Here is a 20,998-nt window from a genome sequence, read left to right on the forward strand (position 1 = left end):
AAAGGAGCATCTTTTTCTGCTAGCTATAGTCAAAACTAGAAGTTGGAAAAGTAGAATCTCTAGATTGACCCGTGATGCTAATCTCCAGCCTCTAGAGATCATTAAAAAAAAAAAAAAAATCCCAACCTTTTCCCCTATGGGACATAAAAAAGTTTTGGTATTGTCCCCAGAGCGATATGTTCCTGCTCCCCTCCAAGGCACATTGCACAGAGCAATACACATAGGCCTTTGTCCTTCTCCACACCAGTTTAAATAGGCCAAATGCTGTGCTATCAATGTGCACTGTGTGTTTTTTTAAATAAATAAAGTACAAACATTTCCAACAAAGTACCCTTAACATAGGTTTATTTCCCAAACATGAAAAAAGGAGGTGGCTGCCTCTCTTCTTGGTTACAGTTACAGGCAAGTGTTTTTCTTTAAAATGGAAAAACAATGAGTAGACTCCTCAGCTCTTAATCTCTGGTCTCTGCGCAACTCATTTGCTGTCCCCACCCTGATCCCATGGTGTTCAGTCTTAGACTTGGGACTGGGTGGGTTTTAGCAAGCTCTCCTTGTTAAAACATTGGCAGTACATCAATAATCTTTAGTTATTTTGGAAAACAAGGAAAATCGGACTGTTATCTTATTGGAAACCACGGCTGCTGAGAAGGCATAACATGTTTAAGCAAAAGTTTTACCCCCTGTTTACAGTACTCGGATTTTCTGCTTGTGCATAGAAACCCTACTGATGCGATACTTCTGTTATGTTTTTGGTTGTCCAATGTGTCAGTGGCCTGGTGGCTTTTGGACCGGTATATGAAATTTCCATTGATTTCAGCCAGGCAGGGATATCTGAATTTAAGGAACAGGTTTGCCCAGAAGACTAGCATATTGCATTTCTGGATGATTAATGCTTAATTCTTCTGCTGTCAAACATACTGACTAGTTTCAGTCGATTGATGCTTTATTGTGCCAGGATTCCTACTTCAGGGCACTTAGAGCACTCAAAAGGAGCCAAAGAGCAGAAACCAAATCAGCATTGCATTTTAAAGGCCACTAGAATATATATAATAGGGACATGAGTTTTTCCCTTTCCTCCTCTATTCATTGGCAAGGCTTGTTTCCTTCCTTTGCTTTCCTGCAAAAGCAGACTTAATTTGTCATTTGGTAGCTAAATTTTGCATGGCTTTAGCTCATCCTGGTACAGCGGTGCATATCAGATGTTCTGAGGCCCAGTGGAGCTCTGCCTCTTATTGAGAAGAGTCTGTGAACAAGCTCCTGTTAAGCTGCAGAGACAAAAATGGACCATGCAGGAGTGGCTTCATGGTGCCAGAGTGGTTTAGGGACCCTAGCGGGAGAAGTAGGTGACCCCACATTGCCAAGATACCTACTCTTTGAGCTTACAAACTTGGTTGTATTTAGAAATTCTGGCTGGCTGCAATACATCCATATCATGTCCTGTATCATTTGCTCATCCTATGAGGCACACAGCTTCCTAAGGTCTCATGCTGTTAAAGCACCAGCTTTAGGACTGCAGCTCCTCTGGAATAAGGTTAATGTCTGGGTGACCGCAAAGGAAATATTTGGATGACTGAACCAATAGGTTCAATTCTGTTAGAAGGGAGTATTTCATTTAGATGTTCTGCAGGAAAGCTAAAGGAAAAAATCAATAATACTGACATTTTGCTGGGCCGGGAGGGGGGGAGAAAAAAAAAAAAAAAAAAAAGTAGTCACTTTACAGAAACCGCAGTCTGTGCTGGAAAAGATTTTAAAGGAAAATTCCTGAGCAGATGTAGCAGAACCCTTCAGGAGCTCACTTACTAAAGCTGCAATGTTTACTAATTCTTAATGGTTTGTCAGTGCTTCCATTTAAAATCCTTTTTGAAGAGTTTTCTAACAAAGCCATAAAAAATCACTTCTAAATCAAATGGAAATGCAAAGCCTCATCCTGTTTGTTTTTTTCAAACGTGCATTTAGAAGGCCCTTTTTAAATAATTTGAAATGCTGCAGGAGGGGGGAATGGACACAACGCACCAAAAGACAGGTGCGCAATTGAATCAGTATCCTTGCAATTTTAAGAAAGCTTCATTTAAAAGCCCTGGTTTGTTAATTTGCCAGCACTTAAAGTTCCATTGCTTTCCTACCCAACGGGACTTTTTGCTAATAAATGATAGAAATCAAAGCTTTTCGGGGGTGGGGGAAAGTGTTGCTTGTGCCAGTGGAGTGACTGAGTCCTCAGAAAGGCCTCACTGCTCTCAGTGCTGACAGTTTTCTGGTGAACACAGTTTGCTGTGTCCATCCAGGTAAGGACTGGACTAACCGATTAACCTGTGATTTGTTTCTCTGACTTTTAGACTCATCCAATAGCAACTATTTACATTCCCATGAGTCCTGAGGGCCTTTCTTTATAAAATGCAGTTAACTCGAAGAAAAAGCATCCAGTTATGAGCTGCTGAAATGTATTTCATTGTGTAGAAAATAAAAGAAAAAAATTGTACTGTTTGCTGGGTCAGGCAAATAGAAACCTCTGGTGGCACCAAGGACCTGAACCTGAATATTCCTCCAATCCATGCATTTTTTCCTAAAGCTTTGCTTTTTGTTTGCTATGTAGCATCATCAAGCTAGAAGAATATCAGTCTTTTGGACAGTGCCCTCTCCATGCCTCAAAGCATGCCTCTCTGCTTTCCGTATTTTGCAGTAATTTAATCAGGCCCTTCCAAGTGTGTCTCGGTCATTTCAGAGTCTTTAATATTTTCCTGTCAACAGAGAAGGGATTAATTTTGCAGACTCCCCACTCATCAGTCATTTTCCCCATAACTTAGAGGCTATTTCCCGTTTTGCACGACCAAATCTAGCCCATTATGTCTCCCTTCAGAAACTGTATCCAGGAGTTACTTCAGGGAAGAAAGAAATACCTGATTATTCGCTCCTCCAGGATAAGTTCAGAAACTTGCTCTGTCCTAATTTGGCATGGGATCTGTGTTCGTTGATTCTTTTTACCCACTTCAAAGGGACTGCTTTTCAGTTCTGCATGCTTCAGAGTCCCCACTTTAATAAACACGTGGTAATGTATACCATTGTTTTGATGAGAGGCACCAGTTATGCTGAAGTCTTATCCCCTGGAAAACGAAGAAGGTGTCTTCCAGCAAAGCTGTTGGGCTGCCTGTGTAAGCTGCCACCAGCACCAGCTGATGATTTCAGAGTGAAGTGACATTGCCTCTGTCGTGGTGGAGGATCATGTCTGAACGTGGCCAAGGGAAAGCTGAAATGGCTGCCTTTGTCTTCCTGTGGTGGGGAGCAGAGCAGGTTTTAACAAAAAGTGGGTGAAGTGAGTTGTTTTTTTCTTTTTCTGAACCCCAGTGATAGCCCACCAATGGCTCCTATTCCAGGTGTGGTGAAGCCTGGGGTTTTCAGCAGAGACAGCCCTGTTTGAGGTGTGACTGGAGCTGCAGCAGCTCTCGGTATCAGCAGGAGGTACCGTACCCGGATTTCATACAGCACAGCGTCCCTGGGCTGAGGCTGGGGGGGGGCTGTAGGCATGCCATACCATGGCATCAATGAGTGCTGGTGTTTTACTGGAGTACACTGAGTTTCACCAAATGAACTGGGAAGGATGAGAAGCTATGGTGCCAGGAAGAGCTGCTGCAGAGCAGTTAATGAAGCAAGTAGAGAACAACAGACGATGCAGGCCAGGGTTGGCTGACTTCCCCATGCAGTAGCAGGGACAGCATCTTGGAGCACGGCAGTGGAGGTATATTAAGTTTCAACAAAACAAACCCAAAGGACGTGAAAAGCTGGTGAATATAGTCTGTGTTCTGATGGCAAAAGATTCAGAGTTTGAAAGGAGCCTGGAGCACCTAAAACAATTGAAGGCACAACCAGGCAGGAGCTTGCAATTCTGCTGTGCATGAATAGAAGGAAGAAGCGGCTGAATATCAGGAAACATTTTCTAACAATGCAGACTATTCGGCTTGAGTGGAGACTCCCAAGGGAAGGGGTAAAAGCCCACAAGGGCTGAATAATAGAAAAGTAGTCAAAGCCATAGTGTACATATACTGGAAAGAAATCCTTCAGTACAGTGATACACAATTCACAATGCCCAGCCAACATAGCGTTGCTATTATTAATAGCATTTTTAAGATGCATTTTTTGATACACAGATTCAGCAAAGTCCTTGCAAACAGGGAGGTTTCGAGCCTTCTGTGCAGGTCCTCTCCCTGTGAGGCGGGCAGTAGAGAAGGGGAAGAGGGGACGCGCTGCCCGTCACAGCCCTGCATTTCTCAACACCACCAAGCGATTGCCTTGGCTATCCCTGTCCCTAGGAAGAAGCCTGTTTTCTGCATTTTCATAAGAATTCTCAGTTAACCCAGGTCCTGCTCCCTGTAGAGGGCAGCTGCTTCCCTTAGAACTGCTTGGGAGAGTGATCTCCCCACCGGCATGTTCTGGTTCCCAGCTTACCCGCTGTGAATTTTGGGGACTTGCAGGATTTTGGGTGGACCACAGACCGCAGGGTGATGCCAGACAATTCACAGCCCCGTCGGGCTTCCCTCTCCTTCAGTGCTGTGCCAGCCTCCATGGCTTTATCACCAATGGAGAATGGCAACAGAGCTCAATTAGTAAAATTCATTATGCTCTGTAGCTTCATGGTCTTGGGAACCTCTTGCAGCATCACAACATACAACAGCATAGCTGTTATCGGAGAATTTATTGATGAAAGAAATATACTAAATGGATGAAAAATTAAACGTTGCCAGTTTTCATTATCATCCAAGTACCCAGGAGTTGGTAGAGCCTGTAGCTCCCCCCTGCCTTCTCAGGTGGGTGACACTTTGAGTATCTTAACCCAAAAGAAGACTGTTTTGAGCATGACTAATGCCCAGCTCCGTAGTGAGGTGTGTCCCAGCACACAGGGCTGCACCGCATGCCGAGGTCCAAGCCTTCATGCTGTGCTTCTCTCCTAGGGACCATGTTAGTAAAGCGTATTAACGGAACTAATCTTGCCAAGCTGTGTGCTTTTCTGTTGCACAAACTTACAGTCAGACAGTGTTATGGAAATCAAAGCAGTATTATTCGTGTTGCACCACCACTTAACTCCTGCTCTCTACCAGCCCATTGTTGATAGTACTTTGGCATCGCGTCAATCTGATTGCAATTAAGCTTTTTACAAAGCATCATTCAAGGCTGTCTGTTCTGGTTTTGATTGTTCGTGCTCTGAAAGGTTCTCCACAATGGATGTTCCAGGGAATATGCTACCACCTATGTTGGTAATGCCCTGTCTGATAGTTTTGATAATTTTTTTGTGACTCATGGAGGCTATTTTGGTACTGATTTGTTTTTTTCTGATTGAAAAGTGGTTTCTGAGGGGAGAAAAGTACATATTTAATGTCCTAGGTTTATAAATTTTTTTTCTGAAGTCTTTTTCTATGCACAAAAGACTTTCTTAAGGCTTCTTCTACCAGACACTGCAAAAAATCACCTTTGCTTCTAACAGAAGTAGGATGCTATGTGTAAAGGAGCAGTAAAGAGGAAAGAATCTGGTACAGGTATCAAGGCCTAAATGTGTTGCTCATACACAAATGTAAAAATAAAATGGAGCCTGCATTTCATTTTGGAAATACACTGTATTTCCAGCTGAAATGTGCTGCAGAGTCTGCAGTAAAGCAGTTATGACCGTGTACCAAGAAGGAGCAGTCAGTCTCTCTCAGCTTGTGAGCAAATGTGGGAAGGCAGCAGCACCCAGCCAGGGACTGTCCAGTTTGGGGACGGTCTGCACCTTGGGATCCTCCCTCCTCACGGAGAGGAGGCTGGTTTGTTAGGTTTAAGTTTGGGAGGCTTATTTTTCATCATATTCTTTCATCCTCTTCTGTCTCAGGACATTATTTTTGCATTTGGGGTGTTTGTGTGGTTGTTGGTTGTTGTTTTTTATTTCTCCAAATGAGCTAAATGTGCAGGAATTAGGCTGGTCAAGTCTCTGTATTAATCAGCTTATTGAGAATACAGAAACATTCTCTCTGCTGTGCTCTGTGATTCTGGTGTCCTCCCCTGCTTGCAGTCCACCTAACACAGAAAAGATAGGAAAATGATATTTCTTTAACATTTGACTGTTTGACCTAGTGCAGGAATTGCCTGTTCCAGACTCTCTCCAGCATTCATTTCTCTTCGTTGTCCTGGACCATTATATTTCACTTCATAAGTCTATGAACTGCTATTTGCATCTGAGCTAAAGCAACATAAATAAATGTCAGGTATGAAAATATAAGCACTGGTCAGTTTCCTTTTATTTTAAACTAAAGGCAACTTGCAATAATTTAGTGTGAGTTGAGCATATTAACGTTTCCATGACATGAGAGAAGACCCCTCCTCCATTTGATTGAAAAGCCTCATGTACAGAGAGACAGGACCCAGTATGTGGATCTCCTTGGAAGGCTGAAGTGAAGCATTTCTTTGCAGATCGGCCCCAAAATGCCTCCAAAGAGCCCATCAGGGAGCTCTGACAAACCCCTCCTGTGCACCAGGACCTGACCTTCTTCCTACCAACCCTGCCTTTCTCCAGGACCACAACAGCCTGTAGCAGACACTCAGCATCCACGGGAAGTCCAGCCTCAATCATAGGATCATTTAGGTTGGAAAAGACCCTTAAGATCATCGAGTCCAGTTACAAATTAGTCCCAAAGCTTCTAGTTCACAACCCAAAATTTATGCCCAGGCTAACACTGAAGAAACGCTGCTGACAGAAGGCGTACCGCATGCTGCACATCACCTGGTGTACTCTAGAAGGTGAATTCAACCAAATTTTCATGGAGTCACCTGGAGAGAAGTTATTAATGGGCCAAACACACCCCTCAGTGGTAACTTCCACTAGCGAGGAGGCCATGGCAAATATCTAATTTCATATATTGGTGGCGTATTGGTCAGGGCTTATCTTAACAGTGTGTGTCACTGGTACAGGACAAGCTGTGCAGCTTCTGAGGTTCAGAAATATGAATGAGTCCAAACTACAGAGTTTTGAACTGAACTTTACCGCAGATGTGGGGAGCTCAGGGCATGCACCTTAGCCCGAGCCACCTTGAAAATGATATCACTGTACTATGGTTTAGAATACAGAGGGGTGCTGTTAGCAGATAACAACAGATGGTCTCTGTTTGCTTCCTTGGAGTGCCCAAGGAAGGCTGCAGAGAAGCTCAGGGTGTGACACTGGGACACTGCTCAGCTGCTGCCATCAGGTTGTGGTACAGAGAACGCAGATGTCACGTCCTAGCCCCTGCCATGCTCCGAGGTCTGAGGGTACAGCAACAGCAGTGCCTCAGGATGCCTGTCGTGATGAATATTTCAATTTCTAGTATAAGTCTGCCAGGGGCACTTCAGCACAAGTGGAGAATTTGTTCCAACACTAACAATTTTCTGAGGTACATTTGCAGCTCTCAGCTGCTCATCACAGGGAAAGACCCAGCGCCCAAGTCACACGATGACTGAGACCCAGTGGTCCTTTAAGAGGAGATGGGTGTTTCTGCAGTGCCATCAGGTTGAAAAAAAGAGTGCCAAGATAAATAAATACAGAAGATATACTGAATAAAAGCTGCTTTCCTAAAAATGTTTTTACTCCTAAAGGAGGAAGAGTTTGGAGAGGCAGCTTGCTATGCCAGGGGAAAGGCCACCCTGTCTAGAAGCTCCCTAGATAAGAATGGAAATCCTTGTATAATGTTTCCCTTGTTATCAGAGGGGAAGAAACACTTTGAAAAGCATTGTTTTACAGAGAAAAGCAACATCAACAGGGAAATAACTTTTTTTATTTTACCTTTTCTCTGTTGACTCGTGACGGCCTTCCAAGCTGAGTCTTCAAACCATCCTTTACCACTGTCCCTTCACCCATCTGTGCCATGGACTCTCTCTGGGTTTGATCATGTTCCTGTTGCAGCTAGGAGAGGGCTTTGCTTTCATGCTCTCCTCCCTCCCTGGCCTGAGCATACCCCCTGGCCGTTGCTTCCCATCACCATGGCTATCTCACATGCTCTTTTGTCTGCTCACAGGGCACCGAGTCCCTTGCTTCGCTGAATGCACCCTGTGTGCGGGTTGCTGCGCAGGAGAGGCTGGTGCTCTCTGTTTGTTCCCAGGGCTAAATGTTAGCTAATTTATTCCCTCAGCAGAGCTGGTGCCCTGCTGGGTCTGGATCAGGACAGGGATCACACCAGACTGCATCCCTCCTTCCAGAAGATGCTCAGAATTTTGACTAAAGTTTTCTTGCTGTTCAGTGCCCTGAGATTTAGTTCCCGGGCCCTTGTGAAACCAGCTGCTTCTCTGAGATTTACCCATATTCAGATGATCCCTTCCCTTCTGGTTTTATGCATTATCTGGTACCACAGCAACGGGGTTACATGTAAAACTCAGGAAGGCTGAAGAGTATTTGGATTTGAATTTGCGGTTTTGTTTTTCTTTTGTCCAAAAGCCATTTTTAATGTGGAATTTCTCAGGTTCAAAATTCAAATAGCATTCTCATCCAAATGACATCCTGACAGTTTACACTCACGAGGAGATTTTAATCTTGTAAAATTCCCCATGGCTGATGCCTTCCTGGTGACCAATGCTGCTGCCACCAGCTCAGCTCCCACAGGAGCCAGAGGCACCAAGCCCCATTGATTGTACACCCGCCACACGGCTCTAGAAAGCAGCTTTCCATGAAACTTGAGACCCTCACTCATAATTCATGAGCTTTCTATTTTATCATCACTAAGTGAACAAGGAAGGACAAACCTCTTTCTTTGACCTGGAGCAAAATACAGGATTTGCTCCTGGGTCCATGTCTTCCCTCCTTTACTGTCCTTCTCCTGTGGGAGAGGTTTTACTTAAAGGAAGGATTTTATTTAACATTTAATGGCAAGTGTTATTGACTGAAACAAATAGACAAAACCAAATAAACCCCTATAGTTCTACATAGTCTGATTAGAAGTCTTTCCTGTTGGTTGCTGAGTAGTTTCTTGTGCTGTAATTTCACTAATTACTAATCGTCATGGACTCCTCTAAGGCAAACTGGCTGTGAAATGGGGGAAGATGGGATGCTTTTTTGATTATAATAGCACCTGCTGTTGCCTGAGCTGCATCGGCACCCGCTGCCCTTGGGTGCAATGCTGTGGGCTTGAGGATTATTTAATCCATCCTGTCCCCATCACTGCCCTTGCCACAGCCCCAGATCTGATATTCAGCAAAAAGAAAGCTGGGAAGATTTTCATTTATTTCAGCTAGGTAGCGATGCAGGAATGGCTGGTGGGTTTGCTGAGGCTTTGATGGAGCCATTCTGTATTTGTTGGAAAAGGCTTTTATTAACCTCATGCAGCCAAAAAGGTTCCACATGGCCCAGTTCCAGACTCCTTCGCCCCTGGGTCTGACTGCGCTGCCTGTCCCGGGGAAGGCTGTGAACGTCAGGGAGCAGAGCACTCAGTGGGCTATGCAAGGCCGCGGTACCCGGTTTGACTGCAGTGTCTGCTCAGAGTAGGACAGCATGTCGAGGCCACCGAGATGCGTTGACGTGCAGCGAGCGCAGGGTGCCACGGGCTTTCCCCGCTCCCCTGGCCAAGGGACCACCTCTCCTGCAAATCACCCTGTCTGAGCTCTGGTTTGTAGCGCAGCTCTGCCCATTGAGGGATGTGGCTCCTGGCATGTGAGCTGCGGCCGTGCAGCTCTGCCTGCGAGGCTGGGGAGTGTGTTGCTGCTGCTGTGGCATGCTGCCCATGGCAAAGGCTGGGAGGGGAGGCTGTGCCACCAGCAGTGTCACCCTGGCCTGGCAGCAGCAGCCCTGCCAGCCTCTGGGTATCCTTCAGCATAGGACACTCCTCACTGATCACCTCTGCATGCACATCGCTGTACCCATTTCACTGCAGACAATCTTCTTGTGGAAGATAAGGACTAATCTTCCCTCCCTTCTCTGTACCCTTGGTGTGTGTGATTTCCCTGCTCGCAGTGAAGTGGCTTTCACTGTGCAGTGGTGAGCAGGGCTGCAAAGAGCAGAGCTGCAAGGCGGACCCCAGCCCTGGGGAGAGGCAGCTTTTCTGCAGGAGCTGCAGATGTAGTTTCCTTGCAGGGCTGGAAAACAATGAGTTTTCAATCAAGTCAGCATCTTCTAGCAGGCTTTTAGCTCCATGCCTGGGGGATGCAGCTCCAGCTGCACTGTGCTGTGATTCAGGACAGGAAGCAGAAAACAGCACACCCAAAGGGAAGTGCCGGAGGAATTCAGGGAGACAGAAAGCAATTAAATAGCCTGGAATTTGTCCAGGTCCTTGGGGTTGTCACCCCATCATCCTACAAAACTTTTAACGACCACACGTGGCCTGGGTCTCTGCGTTATGTCTCCTCTGAGGGACAGTGCGCAGGGCAGTGGGCCGGGAGCGGTGTGAGGCATTGCCTCGGTGCTGGGCTCAGACCAGGCTGCAGCTCCAGCCATTGCAGCATGGTTCCTGCAGCGGCACAGGGAGGTTTTGCTTTGGGAGCTCTCACTCGGGCAGTGGCATGGCTGGACCCTGCTGGTGCTTGTGATATGTATTCTCATGTGAATTTGAAGCGACTTTGCAGACCATTACTAGCGGATGCTATATTTATCCTGATGCTGACGTAGCTTTAAATAGCATGGTTACATTACAAGGTCCCTGTTTAAAGAGTTTACCACTATCACCTTCGCTGAGTGTAGTTCATTCAGAGCAGTTTGAAAAGGAGCAGAGCTCCCCTAAGCACCACGTTGATCCTACTAACATTTTTCTGACCAGAAGTGGTTGCCAGTGACTTTCCCTTCTCTGTCAAGTCATTGCTACACCTCTTCTATAAACATTATTTCCCTTCTTTTTGTTTTCTTTAGCTTTCCCAAATCGCCTCTCCTACCATCTTCCAAATCCTGCTGAACTGCTTCCAAATTCCTCATCGCCTCCCTTTCTCAACACAGCCTTTTGGTACATACTGCCCTCGACTGCCAAGCACGTGGTCCTCTGCTTCACCTTGGAGTAAATGACTTATTTCTAAACATCCCTTGAGAAGTATGATTTCACCTCTTTGGCTGGGGTGCCCTGCTCCAGTATTGGTGGGACATCTGTTTGCAGCATGAGTGATAGAAAACTGTAGCTTTTTTTTCCTAACATCTCCTTCTTGGCTCTTCACATGTAAATTGGCTTCTGCTTATTTATAATGGTGACAGATGCATCTTTAATTACAGGAGCATGTTGCACGTACCTCTGGCAGCTGCTGGCTCTGACACCATGCCCATGCTTGGGGAGCTGCTGCCAAGGCAGAGCAGCGGCTGCTGTCCTGGCTGGTGGTGAGCACAGCCCAGGGTTCGATGCACTGCTTATGTTCCCCAATCTCTTTTTCAAGTGCTTTTATTTGGTCGTTGACTGCATTGTCTTTTAAGAAGGACACTGTTGCCAAATGACAGTCCAGTCTAAGCTTTCAGCAACACCAACAAAATGCCATCTGTAGGAAATGAACCAGAATCAAGGCCTTTTTGGGTGGTAAGCAGTGGTTGCAGCAGCTTTACAACCATTTTTAATAATGGCCCTTTATTTGGAGAGAGGGAGGAAGAATCTTAATAAAGGTACCTGATGGAAGGAAAAACTTACCCCGTGGGCTCAGCTTTGCTACCACTGCAGTTGGTTTGGGTTGCATGAGGGTCATGTGAGAGCGCACTGACTTTAAAGTCATGTATTTCTCATACTCGGACCCTTTATAGGCACCAGAGCTTTCAGCTTGTTAAACACGATGCTGCAGCCCAGCTGGCAGTGGAGAAGGGCGAGTACACAGCCAGCCCTGCAGCTAAGGCTCACTTCGAAGGAGGGGAAGGGAAAGGAGCCGCTGCAATGTCCCCTGCTTTGTTTTTTGAGATACTGCAACACGTGAAGTCACAGGAAGCACCATAACATGATTATATACCCTGGACTTCAGCTCATGTCGCCACGGGCATATCTGTGGTCAGGTGGGCATGTTCTCTCCATCCCTGGCGTGGGTCTGGAACCTGCTTTTTGCTTCTCTTCCAGGCTGCTGCTCAGTCTTTGCTCTTCTCCTCTCTAGGACCCTTTTGCCTGGCCCTTTTCAGTTTAGTTTTGCTACGAGCACAAGTCATGACCGTAGCTCTGTCTTTGCACAGTGTTGGAGTTAAACTTTCCCCTTGTTTTAGAAGAACACATGGTTTTGCTTAGCACTAGCTAAGGAATTACGAGCCGTATGTCTTGAATATGTATCTGCCAAGGTAAGTAACTTCTGCTGTGAACTCGAACAATCAAAGCTCATGGTTATTTGTTTTCCTATGTATAGATTTACCAGCTGCTGGTCTCTAACATTTATTGATGTTTTCTTTTTTCTAATCAAGACGTCATTGCCGTGTTTAGCTAGGCAGCCTGTCATCGGATGTGCAGTGGGTAGCTAGGCCTACTGCGAGGCTTTTCCACCGCCCAGGGCAGCACAGCCCTCCTGCATGCCGGCAGCAGGTTGGGGCAGGATCTGGCAAGGAATCTCGATTCACTGTTTCTACCAAGTCTACTGCGGGGGGGGGGAGAGGTACAAGCAGTGCTTTACACATCCATATGGCTCCCTGTAGTCAGCCCCCAGAAAAGAATTTATGGAAATCTTAATATAGGTTGTTCAAAACGCCAGGGAATCCTGAAAGAAGTGGCTGGTTATTTTATATCAGCTTTTCTGGAATGTGCAGCATATGTTTGCTTAGAGAAAATACGGGAAAGCCTGACTTTAAAGTTGTATCTTGTGAGATTCCTGAATATTTTTGGTGATTCACTTTGATTTCTGCGTTTAGTTACATCCTGAGGGAAAGCTTTGCAGAGAGAGCCTATCCTGGAGCCGCCACCACTAGATCTTGCATCATTCATAGGTGGACAGTGGTGTTCACAACACTCATGATAACTATCAAAAGCTTCTTTGCTTGCTGTGTGTTGCTTAGCCCTGCCAGTGGATTGTATAGCTTTACCTACACCAATGTCCATGGGTTAGACACGCTGGATGAGGACAACTGGAAACCATTTGTGCTGTTTATGATTCAAATCAACAGCTCTCCATACACCTTACACTGGAAAATCTTAAGTCTTTTCAGCCATGACTATCAATCAGATTTACAAAGCCCGTGCAGAAGGAGTTTCAGTTGTGGTAGGAACTCCTCAGTAAATGATAAGGAAGGTTTTAATGTAAAAAATACTTGCATTTTGCAGACCTGCCTTGGCAGCATTGACACAGACAAGGTTTTGAGACCATTTTGTTGGCTCATACGAGTTGCTTCTACAAATAAAAACAATTTTACACACTATCATGTAGAATTTGCTTCCTACCTAGTGTCTTAACCTCAGACACGTGTGGAGAGAGCAGTGGTATCAATTTAGACTGCAAACAGCACTTCAAAGCTGAGAAATGCCACTGTTTCAGTTATATGCATTTTGCACCAGCAAATATATTGTTTTCTCCACAAGCTGCCACTCCATTTTGGTGCACAAGATGGTAAACAACAGGTTTCAGGACTTGAAAAACTGGCTAATTCTTCACAAAGAAAGAGCTTATCTAGCTCAGAGGGTTTTTTCCTTGCCAGATTTTAAAGGCTTCCTCGAACAATGACAGCAATGGAAATTCTTGGGATATTTTTTGAGACAATTTAAAAATGCAATTTGGGAGCTGTTATTACTTGCCTTTATAGTGCAGAGAAAAAGAGATTTGAAATGTGGGTACTAGCTCATAATCTGATTTAAATGATGATTTGTTTTACTCCTGGAGTTATTTGCCATGCATTCAGGCATAGAGCACTTTCAAGATCTCCCTAGCCCCAGGGATATTGGGAGCAGCCCAAGCTCAGCCTGCCCTGCAGCCTGGCTGGACCCAGCACCTTGCCTGGAAAACCCCAACCTGCGCTCGTGGCACGGCTTGCACGTGTCTTGTGTTTGCTCCAGAGAGCCACAGGCAAAAAAAACAACTGGCACAGAGCCTGGCCTAGCTACATGTGTGAAAGCAGGGCCAGAACCCAGCAAAAGTGCCTCCAGGGAGCTGAGCTGGGGGAGAGGGACCTCTGGTCTTCTGCGGGGGAGTGGGCTGTGCTTCAGTTCAGAGAGGCACAGGCGAAGTAATGCCGCTTTTCCTGGCTGCAGGCAGAACTGCCTTCAGTCTGGTAGAAGCACAGAGCATGGTGCCTGTGTCCCCGTTCTCTGAAGGGAGGTTTGAGACTGGGAAGGGGGAATGGAAGGCAAGTTTCTCATTCCTTCTCCCCCAGAGAGGAGCTGGCCTTCCCTGGGAGCGAGCAGAAGGGAATGCTGCACTAACCTGCTCCACAAACCAGGGCAAATGATATAAAAACCCTGTCAAGTGCCACAGAATGAGCCCATAGATACAGCAAAATCTCTGCTCACCAAAGGTCCCTGTGCCGTCACCAAGCCGCAGGCAGGTGTCTGGCTTTCGTCCCTCTGTCCCGAGACTTTCCATCAGTCGGTGCAGCACTCGCTGTTTGGTTTTGTTTATTTGGGTGAGTTTTTCTTAATCTACCTGGGAGGATTTCTTGAGCTGCATCAGTTCTGAGCATGCTCTGAGCTCTTGAGCAAGGACGCTATATTGTGCATTGAGATTGCTCTGGCTCTCAGCTGGACGGGTCCCCGCAGACACGCAGGGCACAGTGATCCTGACAGCGGCTCTGCCCGGGCGCAGCTCTTGAACCTGATGTTTAAAAATAGCCCAAACGGAGGCTGAGAGATGAAAGGAGCCCACAGCATGTCCACCAAACACAAACCCTTTAATGAAGCCGAGGGACTGGGGCTGGACCAACAACTTTGTGAGCAGAGGGAGACCTAGTAGCCAGTGTCTCTATGAATAGACTGCTTGTAAAAAGGCTTATGTGCAATTTGCACAAGCGGGGAGACTGCTCAAGGCAAAACAACGTTCAATGAAATCTTTTTAAAAGCTCTGCTTTTTCAGTCCACGTTTAACATATAAACAGCTCTGAATTTGATACCTCCAGATTCAAACTCATTCCATTACAGAAGCACATAGAAGTGGGGAGAGAAAAACTTGTTTGGCTTGATTTTCAGGTAAACTTAGACTTCTTCATGATTTTTTTCCCCCCTGGCTCTCTATATTAGTGGAAAACAGATAATTTAACACATTCTTACAGCCTCACAACAGTATCAGTGTTCTGGCTAACAGCAGTTCTGTGGATAACTGGGAGAATAAACCCCATTTTCTATGTATTGAAGAAGTAGCCACTTCTGTCATAAAGAAACCCATGTTTGTGGTTCAGAAGAGGACATTCTCTAGAGCAGGGCTGCCAGGGAGTTGCCACCTGTGGTGTTTCAGGCCATCTTACCCACCCATCATCAGGCCCCTCCCATAGCTAAGCATGGCGAAAGAATAAAATAGAATAGAATGGAATAGATAGTAGAAGAATAGAATATTTCCATTGAAAGGGACCTAAAATGATCATCTAGTCCAACTGCCTAAGAGGAGCCACAGCTCCATGTGTTTAGCTCTGCTGTGACAGTGAAAAGCACTACTTTGGTGTCTCAAGGGAATTCCTTGAGGAGGCTTTAATGACAGGCAATCTGTTAGTTTTATAAGATGATGTCTACATTTTCCAGTGGAGCCAATTAAACTGCTGGATGTCAGGCTGAGCTACTGATGGGAGCTGAAGCTCATGTAAAGTTGAGAGATTTTTTTTCCTAAAACTAAACAAGTTGGGCTTCTGGAAAAGGTACCTGAAGCTGAGGCCAAGTGCAAGCAGGTATAAATACTCAGAGATGCAGCCTGAGCAAGAACATGAGATCCAAAGGCATAGAGGAAGCTAAGCTGTGTTTTATGGCTCTGAAATGACTGCAAAGCAGTATAAACATGTCCTGGTTAACTTTAACTCTTTGGGGAACTGCAGCAAGGAGCTCCACAGCCACCAAGCCTGCCTTGAGCGGGGCGAAACCGAGGCATTTGATGCAGGCTTAAATCAAACACTTTCTAGATGCAGCCATGCCTCTGGGTTATTCACACTCCTGAGCTCATCTCTAACATGCGGTTTTTCCAGCTGCTCAAAAGAACCCCCAAAACATCAAACTATAAAAACCATCATTTTTCTCCCTTTCAGTATTAGAAAAACTCATCTGAGAAGTGCCCACAGGCTTTCTCTTGTTGCTTTTGCTGATTAACTCTTCAGCCCTGGAGGCACCAAATATCATCTCTCGTAGAGGACTGATGCAGATACTCCTGTTCTCTTCTTCAAATCTGCTTATTCCCTCAAATGAAAGATCCATCATGGCTGACATTAAGTCTTCAGGACGCTGCTCTTGCTGCTTTCTGTGACCCTGCCCACACAGCCTATCAATCAGTAAAGCCTGTGTTCTCTCGCCTCTAATGAGATACCAACCTAGTATTCTGTGTTGCTCTGCCTGCTTGGCTCCCTTTTACAAACGGCAGGGACCATTCGGTTGTGTGTGTTTGGATTTTTAGTGGTTGATGCCTGGAGTCAGTACCTAGGATAGTCAACAGGAGGTTGTGAATGCTGCGAAGACCTGACTTTCAGAAAGCAGGTGCTCAGCACATGGAGGTCAACATTTCTGTCAGGGTGGGTGCTCCAAAACATAATGAACCTTTTAAACATCTCCAGGGGTGTTTGTGGGGCATCTTCCTACCTGTTTTGTGTGCATTTACATGTTTGCATTTGCAAACATAGCCTTGAATTAGAAATAAATACTACAGATATCCCCACTTTTACTGCTGTGATGGGGGTCCTGGATCTGTCAGGGTGTGACAATACGACAAGGTAGCGCTGTGCAGAGGCCTGAGCTACTGCTCAAGAGGCAGCTCATCCTGTGCTAATTAACTCTGCCGAGAAATGAAGCCTGCCAGCCAGGAAGGACGGGCCTGCTGACAGCCCTGCACTGTTCTGAGGACTGAGGGACTTTGTTCGGCTCAGGTGTCCCCACACGGAGCGCAGCGGGCTGAGCTGGTGGGGAGCTGCAGGCACCATTTGAACCTGCACGGAAACCCAGGTCATATAGTGCAAATCAGTTAACTCCTGCAGACAGCTGGCAGATTCCCTCTCCCAGAGTGTGCTGGATGTTACCATGGAGAGCATTAGCTATTTCTCTTTTGCTTCTTGCTGCTTTTACAGCAGTGGTGCTGGGGGCAGGGAGCAAAACCCGTGTGGCAGCCCCTCTGGTTGCACACCAGAGAGGATAGTCTTACTGGTACTGCCTGTCCTCAGCCACCATCCAAGGTACGAGCATTTGTCAACTAGCTACAGCCCACAGGTGCATTTGTAAAAATAAGTTCCCCATAATAATTCAAGCCTTGTTTACCAGCTGACTGGCAAATGTGTCCAGTTGTCTCAGCTCTGCAATGAGCAGCGTAGAGCCTGTGAACAAATAGCTATCGGTCATGTAGCCATCCCGCAGTGTGGCTGAGGGGCAGTGGAAGCAATGCTAACGGTATTACATTCAATAAACTGTTGTCACCTGAGAAAAAGTCAGATTGGACCCACAAAGTCGTGTTGATGCTCAGATAAAATTCTGCGGGGCCAGGAGAAGGGAGTGGGAGATGCCGCCTACCCTTTCTCATGAGTGTGGACATTTCAGCTACTACAACAGGCAGGTGAAATGAATGTGTAATCCTCCCTGCCAGAGCTGGCTGTGGAGTTTTGCTGTTTTGTCTTAGTCCTTAGACAAGGCCAAGCAGCAGTTTGGTTAAGGAAGGGCTGACGCCAGGTGTAACTGCAGCACTGAGGGAGCATCCCTAAGCCTAACACAGCAGGAGCTGAGATTCACCCCAGTCTGAGATGCACTGGGGCTGGTGCAGACCTGCAAACACCTGGGTTAATTTGGTAATGACTGAGCCAGGAGGTGATGGGATGGTGGGGGACAGCCCTTCTCTGGCCTTGCTCCAATGAAAATCCACGGACAAGGGGCTTAAATCAGAAGTTCTGATAATTAAGTTCCCTGTTAAAATTTTTTTTAGATTAGCATTGTGATTTAAGATTGCCAATACAAAACAAAACTGACAAATTTTGGAGAGGGAGAGCAGTATTTTGTTTCTGAGCAGCCAGCACCCTCTGGCACTAAGGCTTCCTGAACAGGGTGCCAAAACACCCAGGCAGTTTGCAAAAGAAGAGCAGCAGAGTGCGGACTGCTGGCAGGGAGGCAAGCGGGCAGCGCTGTAGAGCTGAGAGTGGCCATTTGGTGCTCAGGTGTGAGCCTCTTTGATAGAGATCTTATTTCTAACTACTGTTCACATGAAACTTGATGTAGGAGGAGAGGGATGAGGTGGAGCAGGGCTGATTTGTCAGATGAGAGAATTATGAGGTTTTTTCTTAATAATCATTTCATGCTTCCATTCCAGCTCACACTGGTGCAGACCTTTGAAACCGGCTGATCGAAGCACAGCTTGCTTAAGTGGATGTGTTTTGCCTGTGTTCAGAGCTGTGCCTGTTTGCGTCCATGGCAAAGCTTGGCCTAGAGATTTGCAGTGGTGTTCATGTGAGCAGGATATGGCCCTTGCACCTTTATCCCGGGCCGAGGAGCTCTTGCTGCTCTGTCGGCAGCTGCCCGCTCTGCCGTGTGTTTATGAAGTGCTGTTTCAGCTGCGGTTGGGGCTCACCTGTGCTTTATAAACACAGGTTCTGTGCCAGTGCAGGACTTGGGCTCTGAGTCAGCAAAACATTTCAGCACGTGCTCAATCATACCCCAGCCCATTATAGAAGTTAAGCAGCTGCTCATTTTTAAGCTTGCATTTATATATTTTTGCAGGGGCTGGAGTGGTATTGCCAAGCGCTGGCCAAGACGGTGCCAGTAGCGGTGGCTCTTGCTGCCTACCTGGAGCTCCAGGTGAGCCCTGCCCAGGCTGCCTTCTGCTGTCATGCTTTTAAAGAATGAAAAATGGTCCAAAACTGTAAATATGGGAATAAACATTCCCACAAGTCATCTGCTGTTAATTTACAGTTGAATCAATTCATTTTAATCCAAAAACAGCAGAGCAGTTTTCAGTCTCTGAAGACCATTGAATACTATACTTGATATCATAAGCAAAAGGATCGCAGGGCATGTCTTTCCCTCAACTGTTTTATTTCACCAAGAGCATTTAGTGCTTTGCCAGATTCTGTCTCTGAGGGTCACTGCAAATGTATACTCCTTCTGCTTTTCATATAACACTGAAAAGTGAGCTGTGGTTGTGTAACTTGTCAACTATTCTTGCAATTTTAGCTTGGAGGCTTCTCTTTTTTAAGGCACACATATAGCTTGCTCTTACAGACTTCTCTCCCCCTAAAAAATTCAGTGTACAAGCAACCTGTGTAGTGCTGCCACAGCAGACTGTTACCTGAAATAATGTGAATTATTTCTCTCTGAAGCCAGAGCAAATGAAACAGACATTCTTTGGTGTCTTGATTCAGAGAGACCGCTCGTGGCAAGCAGTCAGCCTCCCAGCTGTCACCATGGTCAGCTTTAAATACAAGACCTTTTTGCCAGATCAAAAATATATTTTTCCAATATGTTGCTTCCTACCTGCAATATCTGGTACTCTGGGTGATCATTTCTCTGTGTGTCAGTAGTGGGAACCAGTTGCTTAACAGCAGTGAGAAGGTACAGACAAAGCAAACGAGCTTACCCAAATCACTCTTGCACTGGAAGTTATTCAGTCATCAGACAGTGACTCCCCCTCTCTGCTCATCCAACCCACTGTAACAGATGGCCCCAGGCAGTGCGTCCCTTTGTCTGATTTTATCCTCTCTTTGACAACATTTCGCTCTGGGGCTGTAGGACATGTCCAGGGCAGCTGTCAGGGGCTGTGCTCTGGCTGACAGGTTTTGAAGAGCTGTGCAGCAAGAGGTGTAGCTGTACACAGGGTGGGATCCCGATACATCTCCCTGCTGGGCTGGCAGGGACCGAGGCTGTGCAGGCACTGTGGTCCCAGCCCCTCGTGCGCTGCTCGACGCCCAGCGAGCCCTCCCAATGCACAGGCTGCTCCAGTCCCCCAGAAAAAAGGTCTCAGTCATTGCTTGACTCCGGTCAGATGAGTTAGACTGCACAAGGCACACTTCACATTAAAATTATATTGAAAAAGAGCAAATGGATGCTGCCTGATTTATGTCTTCATTTACCTTTTTTTTTTGCCTAATGTTGAGGAAAGACCTTGGTAGGAATCAGTAATGTTATGCAGCTGGCTATGAGCACTGCTGGGTTCAGTGTCTTTTGTCGTGTTTGATTCCTTGCAGCTGCTCAGGGTTTAGTCAATTATCTCCTTAAAAGAGGAATTTCTATTTTTGCAGGATAACTAGAAGGCTGATGGAAACATGCAAGAGAGTAGAAACCCAAATATTTAGGCAGACCCATAAAATGCTTCCCATAGCTGACACTGCAGCTGCAGCTAACACCAAACACTCTCTGTTTGCTTTCTGGCTAATAGATTTTTCTTAAGGGATAGGTTGCTGGAACAGCTTGAAGTGAGCATCGCCTTGCACTTGCACAGTCACACTGCAGTACAGAGCTGCACTGGAAACCAGCAACAGTGCGGTTTTGCTTCACAGAATTGTTCCCATTTGGTTGGTTTTGTTGGTATTGGGTGAAGTCTTGCTCTTCATTACTACTGCCTTGGTTCCCATGGTTAGGAAGGATGCTGCAGACCGTGCCGCAGTGGCTGTCCTTACTGGCACGGGCAGAGCCACACTGGAGCGCAGCAGGTTGTCTGGGAGAAGGGACAACTTTCTGGGTGCAGAAAAGCTCACATAGCTTGGGTGGCTGTAGGTCTCACCCCAGCTTTCCTTACTCCGTGAACGTGCTCTGTGGCTGGGGAGGGTTTCATACAGCCTTCACCAGCACATGGATGCTCACCACCCCCACAGCGAGTGGCGTGGGGCCTGAGCACGTGACAGCACAGCTCATGCGCTCGGGATTTAAAAAATATCTATATTGTTGTGGCTGGAAAGTATGAAATGAAGTCTAGTCTCACTTGATCTTTCCCTTCCTTTTAGCCTTTTTAACTAATAATAGGCACATGTAAGTGATTAACACAACCTCGTGCGACTGTTTCTTGT

Source organism: Falco rusticolus, chromosome 14 (genome assembly GCF_015220075.1).
Source record: "Falco rusticolus isolate bFalRus1 chromosome 14, bFalRus1.pri, whole genome shotgun sequence".
NCBI lineage: Eukaryota > Metazoa > Chordata > Aves > Falconiformes > Falconidae > Falco > Falco rusticolus.